Source organism: Ambystoma mexicanum, chromosome 2q (genome assembly GCF_040938575.1).
Source record: "Ambystoma mexicanum isolate Mex_15411 chromosome 2q, UKY_AmexF1_1, whole genome shotgun sequence".
NCBI classification, from domain to species: domain Eukaryota; kingdom Metazoa; phylum Chordata; class Amphibia; order Caudata; family Ambystomatidae; genus Ambystoma; species Ambystoma mexicanum.
In genome coordinates, this window is record NC_090924.1 from 821,352,100 (window position 1) to 821,370,980 (window position 18,881).

Consider the following 18,881-nt stretch of genomic DNA (forward strand, 5'->3'; position numbering starts at 1 on the left):
GCTGCTGCCGCAACAACAGTGTTCACCCATTTTCCTCGTGGGATCTCGACGATCCGTGGCTCCTGCCTTAAAGGAAGCCGCTCAAGAAGGATCTGTCGACGACCCAATGTCCAAATCTGCTATTCCAGGTACATTGGGGTTGTAGAACTATTTAGAAGGAAATAAGACTCTTGTGAACAATATATGGACTGGGCTTGTACAATATATCTTTATTTACAGGTTGCCCAGGTGGAGGGATCCTCATACAGAACTGTGCCTGGTGGTAGGAGCTCAGTATTCTGCCAATTGTTCTAACCAACTACTTTCCTCCTATGTCTATTGTCGGTTCACATTATTAATTGATTTGTGTGACATTTGACCAAAGTACAGTTGAATCACTTTAATGAAATCTGATAGTAATTGTGGTACCACGTAGGACTGTGTATATATATGCCATTGTAAATTAACTGAGCACAAAGTGAGTTATTGTGATTGTGTATATAACCTTGAACCTTAATTATATAAAAACTTGTTTTCGCTAATACAGTGTGTGGACATTCCTTTGTGGGTGCTTGGAGCCTACACTGTACTTAAGAACCAGCCTGCATCACATCCTGAGAGCTAGGCCTTGATTTCTTGGCCACGTTTTACCAAATACAGAATCTTGGCTGGGGTCCTCCGTGCATCTCCTCTGCCATATAGAGAGCAGGAGTACAGACACCCCCCACCAGTCTTTATAATCCCAGCAAGCTTATTGCCTCGTGTGCTGGAGCTAGCCCACAAAGGTAATCAAGGGGTGGCAAAGACCAAGGTGTGTCTTCGCCTAAAGGTTTGGTTTCTTGGACTTGAGGAGAAGGTTGAGGAATTAGTTTGTTGTGTATGGTAGGACAAAAGGGCACCTTGACGAGGTACGAACATGGGCACACACAATAACTGACAAGTTAGATCAAACATTCACTGTGTCTATTCATTTATCTAAAAACAGGCTTTATATTGTTTTTCATACTAAATGTTACATTTGTGAACTATATATACAAAGTAGATCAGTTATTTCAATACAAAACATTCCTTTTTATAAATCATGTACATTATTCATCAATAGTTATTGGTACATTAACATCAAGTTTGACCCATTCAAATTGCATATTTCATTCAAGTGATGGAATTCTCAATTAAATTTGCAATGTGTTGACTTTTCTATCATGAATATCCTGATATCTTGATAGGAGATAAGTTGTTGTCCCGATCAGATAATGCGCGGTTCGGGCGGTTTATGACCTTCTTCAGGTATAGATATCTGGATAGTTGAACTTTGTAATACTAAAGAAAAAATAAAAAAGAATACATTTGGTTTTAATCACCTATTCTAAGCTGTTATTCATCTCATTTTAACTATGTAATTATTTCATGGCACTGCACTAACCTGTGATATGGTTAGTCCACTGACTGTTGCCTTTCAATTTTCTGATTCAGATTCTGTGAACAAAAACATTCTTGTTACATGGATATTTAAAATAGCCTCAAATAATGGTGTCATGTGGGACAAGTCGCTGGCAAGCGCTTTGTCCCACTGCGAGACCATTTATAATAAATATGTCACTTGTTTTGCTTTAATTTAGTAGGTCGACTCACCTCATGTTTGTATAATGAGTCTAGTTAAGTTTGGACTGAACGATCTGGAACGTCTGTGCCTTGCCATGCATCAGCTCTTAAAGACATTCCAGTTGCTGAAAAGCTATCCGTAGAAACCGCTTTAGTATTTGTATCATAAGATACCTTGCAGTATTGTTTAACTTGCGTTAGGTAACGTACCTTACTTGATTCTAGTTGGGTTAATCTTCAAAATATCTTTCCCCATAAACTACATTTCCAGATTGGTAAACCAATGTTTTTATAAGGTTTATTCCTGAGGTTTTGGGCTTTAGCGATGACGGTCTCGTCTGTGAGAAACCTGCCACAAGACAATTGTTTCTATAAGTAATGACGCCAGATATGGCGTGTAACAGGCTGTATATTATTAATATTATCTATAACCGTAATCACAATATTTACGATTCCTGATCTTCTTACCTTCACGGGCTTGGTACTTTTGTGCCGGTGTTTTACGTGCTGTACTCTGGAACGCGGATGGATTCTGTTTTCCTTACCTGCTTAATGTAAGTTATTATAGTCACGTTTTACATTTATGCCCAACTTTACCATTAGGATTGACACAATTAAGCTGGTGATCCTATACCCAGATATTATTATTTTGCTCATAGGTACGATATTTTCAATCTGTATATGACCTTGTACCTATTGGTGACTAGACTTATTGGCCCTCATTACGACCCTGGCGGTAAGTGAAAAACGATGCCCTGTAAAGGATTACCGGCATCGCTTACCGCTAGGTCCTATTATGATCCGAATAACTGCAATTAGCGGCACTGTAGTTAACGGTGCCGCTAACAATACCAAGGACGCGGGCACGCGACCCCCCATGCCGGAAATAGCGGCATGGCGCAAATTGGGGAACATGACGAGTCGAGCGGACATGCTCTTAACGCCCTTGCGAAGGCCGTAAAGTACCTTACCGCCATGGTGCTAATACCGCCATCGCGGACCAACCGTAAATGGCCATGTGCAGTGTTCCCAGCTGTCACAGGTGCACACAATCAGCACAGGTGGAGGCAATACAGACTGGCCAAGTAGAAAAGGAGCACACCCCACCCCTTCCCACACCCAGTCACACTCCACAATGATTCCAATACGACTAGCAATGTTGGGGCTGGAAGACCTGATTGCAATGGAAGCGCTACAGCAACAACAACTACTACAACAACAGGCAGCACAGAGGAGACGCAGGAGGAGAAGGAGGGCAGGGCAGGGCCAGCAAGCCCCATCAGCACAGCCAGTGCTACTACGCAGGCAGCCCCCAATCCCACGCATCAGAGCCAGTCCATTCAACCTCACCGCTGAGCAGATCCACACCCTGTACCGTTTGGACCGGGACACCATCACCACCATCGTGGACATGATAAACGCGACATGGTCAGCATGATTGAAACACCCACCGCCATCCCCCCCTACTGAAGGTAGTGTCCGTGCTCCACTTCCTAGCCACAGGCACCTACCAGCACACAGTGGGGCACTTGCATGGCATTTCACAACCATTATTCTCACGTACGCTGAACCAAGTGCTCAATGCCCTCCTCAAGCACACAGACGACTACATTTCCTTACCACGGTCTGCCCAGGAGATCGCAAACACCAAAGTGGGTTTCCATGCACTGGCCGGCATACCTGGTTGCATTGGTGCCATCGACTGCACCCATGTGGAATTGGTGGTCCCACATGCCATGGAGGTAGCGTACCGCAACCGTAAGCAATACCACTCAATCAACATACAAATGGTATGTGACTCAAACAGGATCATCACACATTGTTGTGCCCGATACCCCAGATCAACCCATGATTCAATGGTCCTGCGGAACTCCACAATACTACGCTACATGGAGCGACATGCAGGGACGAGATCCTGGGCTACTTGGTGAGTCTCATGTCATGGCCATGGAATTGTGAAGTGGATAGGTGATTGACGTACCAATGCATACTTTATCTGGCTGACAGGGGGGGGAGGATGCATACTTCATCTGGCTGACAGGGGGGGGAGGATGCATACTTCATCTGGCTGACAGGGGGGAAGGATGCATACTTCATCTGGCTGACGGGGGGTGCATACTTCATCTGGCTGACAGGGGGGGAAGGATGCATACTTCATCTGGCTGAGAGTAGCAGAGGTAATGGAGCCAGCTCGTACCCTAAAGCAGTGCAGACATTAGCTGACACATGACCACATAATGCCAGATGTAGGCAGCCCTACCATGTGAATGAAGATGTGTCCCAACCATGACCCAACCAAATGTATGTGCACTGTACAAAATCAGACCGCATCGAGCTCAAAGAAATGCACCGACATGCAATGACTTCAGCCAATACACGGCACCAAACACCATCAACTGAAAGGCCAGTCCACCATAACTGCGCACAAAGGAGCCACATGACGGACATGAACATCAAAACACCAATACATGGACATAGAGGCCCAAATGAATTGCATGACAACATTTTTAGTGCTCATTGAGGTCATCATGAGGCTGACAGCAATGGTGCCATGATGAGAGCATTGATAACACATGGACATCGGCCAGATCACCAAAACAACCGCTATGTACTAACACAGTGAATGGGCACTCATGAGGTACTGGACCCCCCTGCATACAGTGGTTGAAGGCATGCAAAACAGTCCATAAGAGGAATACACATATAGCCGTCACATCGTGTGACTGCATCCGTGCATGGAAATGGGGTTCAAAGGAAGAGATGAATGCATGCCATGGTGTTACGTCATGATTTGAAATCTGATGTCATGATTGACACACACATTGTTGCCCACATACAAGTGATGTAGGCTATCCCTAGGTGGCTCCTTACCCCAGTCCGGAACCGGCACAAGGAGGACTTTAATCGTGCACATACCCGTACCCGTGTGGTGATTGAGCAGATATTTGGCCTCTTGAAGGCACGGTTTCGCTGCCTCAGCAGGTCTGGTGGGGCACTCCTGTACTGCCATGAGAAGGTGGCAAAGATCGTCATGGCATGTGTAATGCTACACAATATGTGCATCAGACGGAATGTGCCCCTGCCCCCTGATGCTGAACTGCAACCACCTGACGATGAGAATGAGGAGGTTGGGGATGGGACAGCACCTCAGGGCGGAAGCAATGCACAGGAAGGACATGCCATGCGTCAGACTCTAATTAACCAATGCTTCTAGCACACATGGACGGTGGGTGTCACATTGAGATGGCACTTGGGGCACTGTGTGTGTCTGGGACATGCACACTGTGGACCGTTCACAAATAAAGCACACGTACACAATGATCAATGTCCACACATGTGATTTGTGCATAACCATAAACTGTATTGATTAGGTGGGTTACCAGTCATTTGGTCGAAAACCAAATGATCGAATGACCATTTGATCGAAGTAAAATGGTCGAAAAAAAAGTTCGATTTTTTTTAAACATTATTTTATTTTATGGGGGGGTTCCCCCCAACCCCTCTTTTTCTTTATTAAAAATATTTTTTAACCAACCAAAACTAAAAATATATATATAAATAAATAAATCAAAAATGCGACCTTTTTTTTCGACCATTTTACTTCGATCAAATTTTCATTCGATCATTTGGTTTTCGACCAAATGACTGGACACCGATTAGGTGATTTGACTGAACACACCCCCTCCCCCCTCAACACCCCAACACACCCCATCCCCCCTGCCCCCTGAACTTCCCAACACACCCCATCCCCCCTCAACTTCCCAACACACCCCCTCCCCCCTCAACTTCCCACAAAAGTGTGTGGATGCCTCTGGTCTAGTGCATCATGTGGGATTGTCCCACCGGGCGGACTCTATTGCCCCCCTCTCCCTGCACCCGGGGCACCCCTGCCTGTACTCCGCAGGTTCCTGGCCGATCTGCGGACGGGGCTGGATGGGGCAGGACTGGCAGCCGAGGAGGTACTTGGCCCCTCACAAGGACGCATGTCCCTCAAAACCTGAACAAGGTCTGAGAGTACGTGCCGTGCCGCACCGCGGCTAATTCTGTACATATGCCCTTGGATGTGGATACTATTGCTGCCTTCACTGTCTCTGAACATTGTTGCATTTCGGCCCTAGCACTCCCACATTCGGCCACATGCTGGTTCATTAGTGAGGACAGTTGTTGTTGGCGCTGGATTATTTGTTCCATTGACTCATGGTTTCCCTGGGCTGACGATAATGCCAGTGGTGTGTTGAATGTGCTGCTCCCCTCCTACACATTTTCAACTGGGGATGGAGTGGCTGGCCAAGAGTTATCAGGGGATTGCCCCTGTATGCCTTTATCATGCTGGCTACATGGGGACAGGTAGGGGGATTGAAGGTGGCCAGTGGGGGGACCTACAACTACATCTGCATTCCCTGTATCATCGTCCGGGCCACCTGCCGTGGCAGCAGTCTCGCCTATTGTGCTGCTTCCGGCAGACCCAGTGCTTTTGGTGGGCAACACTTGCTGGGTGTGTGATGCTGGTGCTACCATGGTGCTTGGCCTGGTGCACATCTGTGCCCTGGCCTGTGTTGTGGTCGTTGATTTTGGCTGCAGAGGGATTTTGGTTTTTCCAGCAGAGGTGGAGGGTTGTTGTGTGGGGACATCGGGCCTGGCCTTCTTTGCAGGTGTGGTGGCAGTGTCTTCCTCGTCACTGTCCGAATGAGAGCCTGTGGTGGAGCAAAGGGGGGAAAGAGTTAGTGATGCCTCTGTGGACATTGAGCAGGCATTGTGATGGCTGCATTCATTTTGATTGGTACATGTTGCACATTGGATGCAGTGGCATATTTTTAGGTGGTAGAAGCATGGAGGCGTGTGGGTGGCTACGGAAAGGGTGTGCATACTGCATGTGTACAAGGTGGAGGTCAGAACTGCCTGTACGCAGTATTATGCAGATGTGTTGTGTTAACCCTGTCAGGCATCATTGCAATTCCCATCAATCTGGACTTCAGTGACTTTGGCATGGCTGGATTAGAGGCACCTACCTGCATCACATAAAGTCGGGACTCCTCTCTCTATGTCTCAGACCCCCTTGATGCTTTCGGTGCCAATGAGTGCGGCACGTCTCCTCACACGGCTGCATTTTCATTGGTGACTGTGCTCCTCCACCAGTTTCCATGGCCAGGTTTCTGTTGGCAGAAAGAATACTCCTTACGCGGAGCCGTAGGTCATCCCACCTCTTCCTGCACTGTCGTGCGTTGCGGGGTGTAGTGCCAACTGCACTGACCCTCTGTGCGACCATGGCCCATATGGCCTTCTTACGGGCTATTGCCGGTCTTGACATCTCGTTTGAGAACACCACGTCGGCATGTTCCTGTAGTGTGTCTGTCAACATGTTAAGCTCCTCCTTAGAGAAGCGTTCCTGCCGCAGCCGCTCTCCAGTTTTTTTCACAACTTTTGGCATTGTGAGGATGGATTAATGTAGATGAAGCTTTGCAGAGGTTGTGGGGGTCAGGTGTCCACTGGTTGAGGTGGATGGCAATGGATTGTGTTTCTGAAGATGGCCGCCGTGCTCTTTCCCATTCCTGTGCGTTGACGCAACTTCCGGTTCTGCTTATTTGCGGTCACCGCTAATAGCGGTTCCCGCTATTTGCGGCCACCGCTAATGGCGGTGATCATTAATATCGATGGCTGAGGTGGCGGACGCGCTATTTGCACGGCATACGATGCCGGTAAGTGGCGTTTTTGGTACTTTTGCGCCATGGCGGTTGTTACATTACCGGAATGCGCAATGCTCGTGCCCAAGAGGTCATAATGTGCCGCTTTTAGCGGTATCTGGCCAGCACGGACACGTTAATTGCGCCATGCCGGTAATGTCCGCAAATTACCGCCAGGGTCGTAATGAGGCCCATTGTCACGATCCTGTCATCACTCAGGCTCTAATCATCATTTTTTCACCCCCACCGGCATTCCTTACACCTTTCCATCATGGCGGACGCACTTGAACATAGGACGCGTTGTCCCCGTGATCCTTGTTTACTTTCATGACGTCTGATGCTGTGCACCACAGACGGACTTTGACTCTCGCTCTCCATTTATGGTGCTCCTCCCCTAAACACGAGCACGTCGTTGTGAGTGGTCCTGCTCGATTCTCTATTACTCGCCGCGCCTCTCCAGAGCCTTAACACTTGGTAAGTCCTTATAACCTGACTTAGACTAACTCGGTGCCTTTACAACGTCACCCGCGGTGGCTCTTTTACGAACGCCTGTTGAGCACTGGATCCGTTGTCACGCCGTTGGGATACTGTTGAAGCTATTCCTAGCAGATGCACGTATTACCTTGTTGTGATACTCGATTCTGTACCATTTGAATTGAGCCCGGTGCTTTTTTTGGTTACTGCAAGTTTCATTTTTGATTGCACCATTTAATCTGCGAACCCAGAGTAGGTGCTTGCTCTACTGTACCTGCCAGTGCCAGTCTTTGATGGCTGTCACTGAGGCTGCACTTACCCTTAACTCTAAACTGCATGATACAGTCACTCGTGCCTCTTTACACTCGTGGCACTTTAACTCCCATTACCATGACACTCTTAGTAGTCATCCAGACATGTTTCATAACACGGTGAGGTGCTTTCTACACTCACTCACGTGTTTTGAACTCTGTCCGTTTTGGACTCATATGTTTATCTTTACATATTTATATTTCTACCTTTTTCAGGTGTATCCAACATCTACATTCCGTATCAAGTCGCCTGTACACACAACACTGTACATTTACACAGTGAGTTGAATAAACTTACCCACATAGTGTGGTTGTGCTATACCATCTAATTTACAGACAATTTTATTGACTGCTGGTTTATCGCATCCTTTGATGACAGACTATCTATATGCCCCCTTCTTTGTATCCACAGGGATTGTGGTGACTGCCTTGTAGCATTTCTGCCCAGCCACCCCTGGACGCCTTTCCCAATCAATAATAGGGTAAGCGCCCATGTTATACCACAACAAATTATTACTGTGGTTAAACAGATAGGAGACCCTCACTAATTAGGTCCCTTTCTTGTGTCTTTTTGTACAGGTCTGGTCTAGACACCCTTACTCTACTAAACAGAGAAGAGAATTGTGAACAAGTTATATTACAAGTGTTCTACTGGGGAACTACACTCTCCATGTCAACCCGCTCTTTTAACATCTGACATTCAGTTATTGACTACTGAACCGCCCTATAACCACGAATTGAGTAAAAACCCCTCCTGGGTCCTTACCTTTTGGAAACACTATACCCCTGAAGAAGTTCCCGTAGCAAAATTATCTTTTAGAGGAACGAAACATGTAGGGTCTATGTCAACATCAATATAAAATGTTTTGAACGAGATTAATACCCACAAAGGTTGCTAATAAGATCAGTACAAGACAAAAGTACCAACCTTAGAGTAACCAGAATTGTTTAGTACTCTACCTTTTAGGTTTCCTGTTGTTTTTTCTATATGTGGTTTTTTAATATGGTTATTAGGCCTTTGCCTTAAATTAACACCATTTTTGTATTCAAGTATTTGTACCTCGAGTGTGTTGTTAAATAGGTGCGTTTCTATTTATTTTTGCTCTCTACATTATTCCTGCACCTTACACCTCGTATAGGTAGACCCCCTGGAGGCCGTCTACCATTATAAGGTTGCATTTGCACATTGTCACTTTATGAGATTTTTAATGCTTTTTTTGATGTTTTATTATAACTGTTTTTTTACAAATATGTATTAAAATTGTTATAGTTTTTGACTGATTTTAGTGTGACTTGGTTGAATTCTCCATACACACAAATACCTGATGTCAAGAATGTACACGTGACCCATTCCCCATAAGTCTAGTGATCTGCTTCACTGTACTCTACCAGATCTTCAGAGGCAAGTAGTTTGTTTTTCTTATGTTAGATATTTTGATATCTGGTTTACTCCCCCGTCCTTGATACTTATAGTCCCCCAAGTGTCGTATAAGTGCCGGTGTTTTCAACAGAACTGTGGTGTGTATACGGTTTGCTACGTGTTTTCAGCATATTTCTCATGCCTCAGTACGTGCTGCAGCCCGATCTGTGTAGTCATAATATTTGTAATTGCTCAGCTAGTAGTTCAGATTTACTCATTTGCCTATGCTACTTTAAAGAGAAGTATGCTTACTTGTATTTCTCTTCCGAGCGCTCAGCTAGTGTACAGCTCCGTTCCGGGACGCGTATCATCCACGTGTCGATGGTTTGCTAGGCAGAAGTTTCCCTTTACTCGCGTGCGTCTATTTAGTGACTCTCACTTGGACAAAGCCGTCCGCCATGTTGGTTTTGTGTATCATTGCATCTGAGCTGTCTTTCTAATCTGGTTTACTTTGCTCGGATAGTTAATTGGTGGCAAAGAAAGGTATGTATTATTCTGTTAGCGTATTCAGAGGTTTAAAAATACTGACGTTTCTTTATTCTATTCAGAGAGTGTAAAGGTGTCAATTAATCACTCTCTTCCCTATTTATGTATGTGATATCAAGGTACTCTATTAGCAGATTTGATCTACGTGTGCCATTTTGGTTGAATTGTTTCCGGTCTAAAATAGCTCACTTCATACTGTACATCCCTATCATTTGTAATACAAATATGTTATTTTAAGCATAATCCTTTGTCTTAAATCAACAGGTACAAAGTAAAGTATTGTGATACAGACAATAAAAGTGCACTACATAAGTACTGGTTCACACTTCTAATCACAAGATGAATGTTAGCATAGATTGTTACTTTACATGTTGCACAAATCATAAACTTTAAATTATCAATAGCCAATGTAAGTTCAGAATTTGAATGTATACATTCTTATCTCAGAGAGGTTTTTCTGCTCATGTGGATTGGTCACATATGTTCACAGTCCAAACATAATCAGTTATTTTCTGTACTATAGATAACAGGTGAGATCCCAGTCTGAATTCATCCCTCTAGGGTACATAGAGTCTAGCTTGTCTATCCAGTGGAGTTCTCTCTGTTGTAGAAGTTTCGTCAAATTACCACCCCGTCTAGGTAGGGTGACATGTTCTAAAATGACAAATTGAATTTGTGCTACTGAATGTTTGTGTTCCTTGAAATTATTTGCTACAGGGGACTTTAATGATGATTGTTGAATATTGGACTTCTGTTCTCCCGATCTTGTTTTTGCTTTTCTTCCTGTTAGACCAACATAATATAATTTACAGGGGCATTTGATCCCATAGATTACGTTTGTTGTGTCACATGTAGAAGTATGTCTCAATGGAATGCGTTGACCTTAATGTGGGTGGTTTATATAGTCGCCTTTGATTATATTATGGCAACAATTACAGTTGTGGTACGGAATCGTTCCCTTGTAGGTCTATGTTGTTGAAGTTCTTTTGTGGCTGAAGTCAGATTTGATGAGACAATCCCGTATGGTTCTACTCTTGTTATATGCAAATAGTGGTGGTGCCGGAAAAAGTTTGGCCAACATGGGATCCAAGGTCAACATTTCCCAATTTTTCTTAATGATCTTCTTTACTTGATTACTCTGTTTGAGTATGTAGTTACAAATACCAAATCAGTATTTGTTTTTTTAGTACTTGGTTTTAGGGCACCTTGTCTTGGGGTATTCCTCACTTTGGCAGCTTGTGTATATATTTTTTCCTGATCATATCCTCTTGCCAAGAATTTTCTTGTAAGGTCAAGCGACTTTGTCTCAAATGCACTGTCCTCTGATATTATTCGTCTGTACCTCAATAGTTGACTCAAAGGGATACTTTTGATTGTTTTAGGTTGGAAACTTGAAGGTAGCAGTAAGCTGTTCCTGTCTGTGGATTTGGTGAACACTGTCGTCTCCAATTTACCTTCTTTTAGATATACTAATACATCAAAGAATTCCAGCCACAAAAGAACTTCGACAACTGAAACCTACAATTTAATTGAGAATTACATCACTTGAATGAAATATGCAATTTGAAAGGGTCAAACTTGATGTTAATATACCAATAACTATTGATGAATAATGTACATGATTTATAAAACATGAATTAATGTTTTGTATTGAAATAACTGGTCTACTTTGTATATATAGTTTTTGACAAATGTAATGTTTAGTATGAAAAACAATATAAAGCCTGTTTTTTTAGATAAATGAATAGACACAGTGATTTTTTGATCTAACTTGTCAATTATTGTGTGTGCCCCTGTTTGTACCTCGTCAAGTTCGAGGTGCCCCCTTTTTTCCTACATTGTACTGATCCGGTAGCACGGATCCAATAGGGAGCACCAGGAAATCATACAGGAATTTCACATGGCAAATTAGTAATATTTTTCCAAATCAATATATCGAAATTGAGTGCACCTCTACACCCTACTAAGAGATTTTGTTGTGTATGGTGCCAAGCAGCACTGCCTCACCAGAAGGAGCCATGTATTGAGAGCATGGACCGGAGCTGTGTACCATGGGAGGTGGTTGATATGGACTTTGGGTCCACATGCCATGACACACACTTCTCACTACTTGTGGACCAGTGGTTGCGCTATACTGAAGTGGGGTTTGTAGACTCCACGGCCCTGGAAGATGTGGTTCCGACATTGGAGAAAATCTTTGCCACCCACAGGCTTCCCACAGTGATCTGCACTGACAACGGCCCACCGTTTCAAAGTGGCGCGTTTTCTGACTACCTGCAAGACCATGGGTTGCAACACAGAAAAGTGATACCTGTCCGGCCGAGGGCTAACAGGGAGGCGGAGAGGATGATGCGCACGCTCAACAAGGTGTTTCGGATTGCACATGGGCAAGGGGAATGTGAAAGGAGAGCTCTGTACCAGTTTCTGTCTGAGTACTGTACCACCCCCATTCCTCGACAGGTGTGCCGCCTGCAAAAGCGTTGTTCCAATGGTCCATGAGAGGGTTGATACCAGACCACCGGCCTCGCAGCCCAGGGGTGATCAACGACTACAAAGTGTTCCCAAGGAGGAGGAGTGCGAATGAGAGTGAGAACGAATGGAGAAACATACAGGTCCGACCTCTGGAGGTAGGGGATGAGGTGTTGACCCGCACCAGACAACCGAGAGGGAATCTGTCCCTCCCCTGTGAACCACGCCCGTTCAATGTCGTGGATACAAGGAGGTCCATGATTGCTGTCTCTGATGGCCAGGCTAGGTCACGAGGAGCTCCATTTTCTTCAGGAAGTTGACAAAGTCTCCCATGAGTTGTGAGGACTGGGAAGTAAGGTCAGGGATGCCGTCGAGAGGGCCAAGAATGGACTATGAGTGCGGTCAGGGAAGCTCCTTGGCTAGCGAAGATGGCCTGACAGACCAAGGTGGAGGTGATGAATTGGACGGTGTAGGTCCTGCAGAAGAAGCCGAACGGCGTTATCACGTGCGGGAGCACCGCAAGCAGCCCACTTACCCGGAGGACTTTGAAGTGTGTCTCCCCAGACTGTAATGACATGAAGGCTAAGATTGATTGTTATCACCACCAGTTGTGCTGTTCAGTTATGTGATGTTTATTTGCTGTGTTTGTTGTTTGGTTATGAAAAAGGAGGAGTGTTATGTATTCCTTTAAGGAACTGATGGCCCAGGACGCCATCACGTTCCAAGGGTTCTCTGCGCCACCATCCTGATCCATGAGTGTTGGAGTTCACACAGTATACCCTGTCTCCGTGTCGTTCATCGGAGTGCAAGGCCGCACCAGGATGTGGCCCACTCCAGACTAACAGCCTTCTATCATAACGCCTTATTTTTTTTTATTTTTGCATAACAATTGTATTGATTCTTGCAACATAGGAAAACAAACAATATATTGGTCATCATCAACTACGACATTATTACCAGACACATGGTCTGCAAATGTGTTTCATGGTTACGGGTACAATTCATGAGTGAAATCATCCTTACCCCGCCTCCCATCTCTGCCTAATTATTTCGCCCTTTTCTGGACATCCCCGTGCAGTGTATATGCGTCGTTCAATGACATGCAAACATTCACAGCAGCCATAAAGCCTTTTCAATACTTACCTTGCCGCATTGTTCATAATTTGTGAGACCAAGCATCGATATGACATATTCAAATGTGCTGTTCTCGTAAAACACTATTTGTCAACAAAGCTCCAAAGAGTGACCACCCGCAATAATGGTCTGTTGTTCACTAAAGGACTGTGAAATCGTTTGTGAACTACAGAACCAATTCGGTTGTTCAAAGAGACAATGCATTTAACTCTAAGACCTGGAGATTCAAATCCAAAATCAGAGCGACTTCTTCGAGTTCAGCGAGGGTTGTGTCAGCTGTAAACCTCAGATGACCTCCTAAGTACAATAATGGCGGCCATTTGTCAATGGCATATTGAAATAAGTAAATAGGTGTGCAGAAGGGAATCAGAGCAGTAGAAGTATTTCAATTCCAATTATGAACTAGGGCTTCGTTTTCAAAGGCATTCACGGTAAGCCTCGAAAGTTAAAATGGTATATCCACATTCTATTGCCCTTTCTACACTTTGCCAATAACAGTTTAGTGTTTCATTACGTTCAAAGATTCTTGTGTTGTAGATTGGTTAATTTGTGCATTTTCTTTGAATAAATTAAAGTGCTTTAAAACTGCAAAGGGAGCACTCTTATTGTAACGAGCTTCTACAAAATGTATCTACAAAACTAGGCGTGCTGCCTGTGTAGTCCTTCGTCTTTGTTTACATATTCAGGCTGACTTCCGTATCAGGAAGTTAGAGCCTTCTGTCTTGCCGTACTCTGGACTAGTGCAACTTCATTCATCCTGGGACACTGGGCATCTGTATGTTAGTGTCCTCTGAAAGATAGGCTAGACCACTTTATGTACTGTTCTCCCCGGCAAGGTGCGCCGGTGGCAGTGTAGGCCAACAAGGCTGTTGAAGGGGTGGTAAAAGTGACAAGCAACCGAAGTGAAACCGGTTCCGGGCACGACACCCCTAGACGCCCAGGTGGTACAGCCCAGAAGCCTGGCAGGGTAATGGCAGAGCTGTGAGTGTGGTGGCGGCGGGGCACTGACAGCACATGAACTTTAATTAAGCAGGGGTGGCCGGCGGCATCTGTTTCAGGTAAGAGCAAGATACAAGTCAGTCAATTTGAGGGGAGGGAGGCTGCTGCTAGCTGCTGTTATGCTGCGTGTCACTGTCTCCAAGGGTCGATCCATCCCAAGAAAGTTGAGTGCACGCTGTCGCTGGCAGGGAACGAGCTCTTGTAGAGTCGTGCCCAAGCTCTGGGTGCTACAGCGGGTGGGCGTGTACTCCATGGCATCCGGGGCTGCACCCCGAACGGCACCTGGAGCTGTCACGTCCTCATCTGTCAGTGAAACTGTGTAGTACCATGTGTGTGTACACCATCACATGTTTTGCCAACACGTTAATTATTATGTCGTAGAGCACATGTACATTCCATAGTGTATTTAGTAGTTGACACGATCACAGGTTGCGGATTATATGTGTGCCTTTAGCGTGTCTGGTACGAAAACGAACCACGTTAGCAGATTGCGTGGTCAACAGTACATTTGATATGTCAGTATTAACTGTGACACGTTTTAAAAAAAATTAGAAACCGTCATTGAAAAAGTCAGATTTTGACTGTCATATGCCAAGTTCATATTCATATGACCTAATAAGGTTATCATGTGTGTGGTATAATCACCATATGATTAAGTATAACCTCACATGCTGACACTCTATGCCAAGTAAGGCCTTACACGTCCAAGTAGTGTCTTCGTAAGCACAGATTAGTCATAATTGGACCAAAGCCTTGCAGCGGCTGCAATAATATACCAAATACAACCTCAAATGACCCAATAATGTTACCATTTATTTATTTATATAGCGCACCAAACCCTGAGGCATATGGGCACATTACTTACAGGTACATGTGTTACAACAATAGATCACAATTTAGATTGGCAAACGGAATCAAGAAGTGCAGTTGCAGTGCACAGGCACATAGTACAAAGGAGATACAGATAAACGTATGTCTCTTGCGACAGGAGCTAAGTTTTTACATTTTTCCTGAATAGATCGTAGGATGGTTCTGATCTTGAAGCTAGTGACAGTGTTCCAAAGTTTGGCAGCCAGCACCAGGAAGCTGCTGCCTCCTACTTTTTTTCGAGCTTCAACCAAGGGATCTTTAGGCAGTGTGATTGTTAGGATCTTGTCGGGCGTCTGAGCTGCTGCAGAAGAAGTGGTTGGTCAAGTAACTAGGCGCCGAGTTGGCGAGGCACTTTTGTGTGAGTGAAAGGGTTTTAAACACAATCCTCTGGTTAACAGAGAGCCAATGCGCGTTACGTCTTATCTCAGAAATGTGATGAGCCCTAGGGATGTTTAGCACTGATCTAAGAGCATTGTTTTGGATTACTTGCAACTTTTTCAGATTCCGCTGGTTAGTACCTAGGTACAGTGCATTACAATAGTCTAGTTTGTATTTATTTTATTTATATAGCACACCAGGCCCAGGGGCAACCAGGCGCATTACTTAGTTACAGGCATGGTAAGATAAAGCATTTTGAATAGAATATACATAATATACAATTTATACAGGAAATGTACAATGTGCAAAAGCAGGTAATAGCAGTAAATCTGTGACGCTGTTGTTGTGTCCCTAGGTGCCATGAGATAGGAGTCATGGCAAGTCTTGGGCAGACAGCCAAGCTGACGCTTTGAGAGGACTAGTGCTCTGGCTATGGATAGGCATTTAGTGGTCGATAGAAATGGTCTGCAAGCATTGATGAGCTTGCAGGTGTATGCATTGGAGGAGGCTGTCGCATTGATTTGTCTTGTGAGGAGTCAAGATATATGCGTAGCGTTTTTACATCCTTGGATACCTTTACATTGTTTCCGTCAATGTTAAAAGATGTGAATTGTTCATCCAATCTGTTTAGTCCTATTTGGGAACCTAGGAGGAGAATCTCTGTCTTCTCATCATTGAGGCAGCGTCCATGCTTAGTCATCCAGGCTTGTATGATGAGATAAATGTCATTGAATACTTTGGAATCAGTGTTGTAGTCACCGGTGATGGTAATGAGTATTTGGGTGTCATCCGCATAATTCATGTAGGTGACACCCAAATAGTCAAGGTTATCGAAGAGGGGCTTTGTGAATACATTGTAAAGTGTTGGAGACAAACAAGAGCCCTGAGGGACTCCGCATGTGACTGGTGCTGGTTTAGCTGATGCTGATGGTGCAAAGATCCTCATGGATCTGTTGTCTAAGTATGATTGTATCCAGGCATTGTCTTTGTCGGGGAAGTGTGCTGCGGTTGAGAGGTGGCTGCAGAGGGCTCTGTGATTTACTAAGTCAAATACAGCCGAAAGATCTAGTAATAGTAATAAGGCTAGTTTGCCATTGTTCTTTAGGTCATCCATTTGCGTCTTAAGGTCAATCGGGGCTGTTTCAGTACCATGTCTTGGTCTGAAACCTGATTGTCTGAGGCCTCGGAGGGTGTTACTTTCAAGATGTTCCTGGATCTGCAGATAAACTGCTCTGTCCAGGATTTTCAGTAGAAATGGTACTGTTATAGGTCTATAATTAGTCTGTATATATGGGTCTAGGGAAGGTGTTTTAGTAAGGGAAGGACCCATGCGTCTTTCAAATTGGTGGGTACTATACTTGTTTCAAAAGAGGCATTGGTTATAGTGGTGATGAAAGGCGCCAGTTCCTTTACTACTTCTTTAATAATGGGAGCCAGACATGTATCTCCCTGGCATCTTGAAGGTTTCAGTTTCAGAATGATGTCCTCTACCTCTTTGATGGTGATAGGGCAAAAGGTGAACAGAGTACGAGTGTTGGGCTGTGTAGTAGAGGGTAGGGGTTGTGCTACATCACCGCAGAGACTATACGTTTTTTGGACTCTATTTTGACTTCTAACACTGTTATTTTATCAAATAAGGCTTTTTGAATGTTAGTACACCATGTTGTATATTTAATACAAGTTTCTGGTGAGGGGGAAGGAGATTCCAGTTCTCACAATATGTTAGTTATTTCGTGCTAGAATTGGCTTTGATAATCCGCTCATTGTAAGTGTGCTTTTTTTGCCTGGATAATGCTTGTTTATAGTTGAAAGATGCTGTTAGGAAGTTGTTTTTGTTATGGGCTGTTGGAAGGTTTTTCCAAATGGTTTCTGTATTTCTTTTAATTTTACATAGGGGTCTGTGGTGGGGGGGGGGGGTAAACGAAGAGTTTAGGTGCGCCCAGAGTTTGCCTTTGTGCATTTTTAACGGTGCGATACAATTAATGGCATGAAGTACAGTATGGTTGTATAGGTCTACTAAAGCTTTGGGGTCCTGGTTGGTAGGCGAGAAGTCGATGATTGGCTGTTGCAAGGGAAGTCATTTCTCAGCTTTTATATTAGTCGTTCCTCGTAGAGGGTGCAAGAGGTATGATTTTCCTCCTTGATAGTGAAAGAGATGAGGTGGTGGTCCGACCAGGCGCATCGAGTGTTAGACAAAATACAGGTGTCACAGTTGAAATCCACTAACCAGTCAAGCGTCCTACCTTTTATGTGTAGGTTTGTCGATACGATGTGTAAAGCTTAGTTCAGCAGTGGGGTTGTCAAGGGAAAACGCTTTATAATTTTTAGGGTCCTGAAAGCCAAGGTTGAAATCGCCTAGTAGTAATATTTGGGAGCTAGGTTTAGTATTGTTTGTGAGGAGAAATGTAATGTCTTCCTCAAAGGAATAGAGTCAGGGGTCCGGTGGTCTGTATATTAGGTGGTTAGTAAGCGTTTTTGATGGGTAGTTTAATAGATAGTAGTTCACCTGAGGGGAAGGTTTGGCTAGATATAGGCTTGATGTCTAGAATTGTTTTGGGAATGAATGCCACACCCCTGCCTTTTGTGGTTTCTCTATCTAATCGTGTGATAGAATATTCCTCAGGGATGACAAGTGCGAGAGAGGCCCTGCTGCAGCGTGTAGCCAGGTCTCCGTAATGGCTAAGAAGCCTAAGTCATTGAAGGTTATGATTTTCGCAATGTCTAGTGCGTGGGCTGACAAAGATCTAGCGTTAATGAGTGCACCCTTGATCAATACAGTGGAGCTGCGTAGATTCATTTTAGTGTGGGTTGCGATTACTCTGGGTGAATGTGCTTTTTTTGCAGGATTACTAGAGGTATTGGTTGCTTTAGTTCTAGCAGTTGAGCAGTAGGCCTTGGTAAAGCATTTGGTGCTGGTATTGTGTGTAGCGTTATGTGCAGCATGTGCTGGCAAGAAACTGCAGCCCAGTCTTAGATTCTTAGTTTTTTGTTGGGCAAGGTTGATGAGGTGTGAGTTTTGTGGCATATCGTTTGATCCATTGGGCTGGAGTGAGAGAATGAGAGCTGCTAGATGAAGAT

The 18,881-nt window shown here is 44.5% G+C and overlaps 1 protein-coding gene across 1 annotated transcript in view; it reads left to right on the plus strand.

Moving 5' to 3' along the window:
- Positions 1-14,261: 14,261 nt before the first annotated feature.
- The window catches only part of CUL2 (cullin 2), a 1,882,542-nt gene continuing 1,877,922 nt past the window's right edge, over positions 14,262-18,881 (plus strand). The window contains exon 1 of the mRNA XM_069648039.1: positions 14,262-14,614. The gene's annotated coding sequence lies outside the window, so the exon portion shown is untranslated. The remainder of the gene's footprint in view (positions 14,615-18,881) is intronic.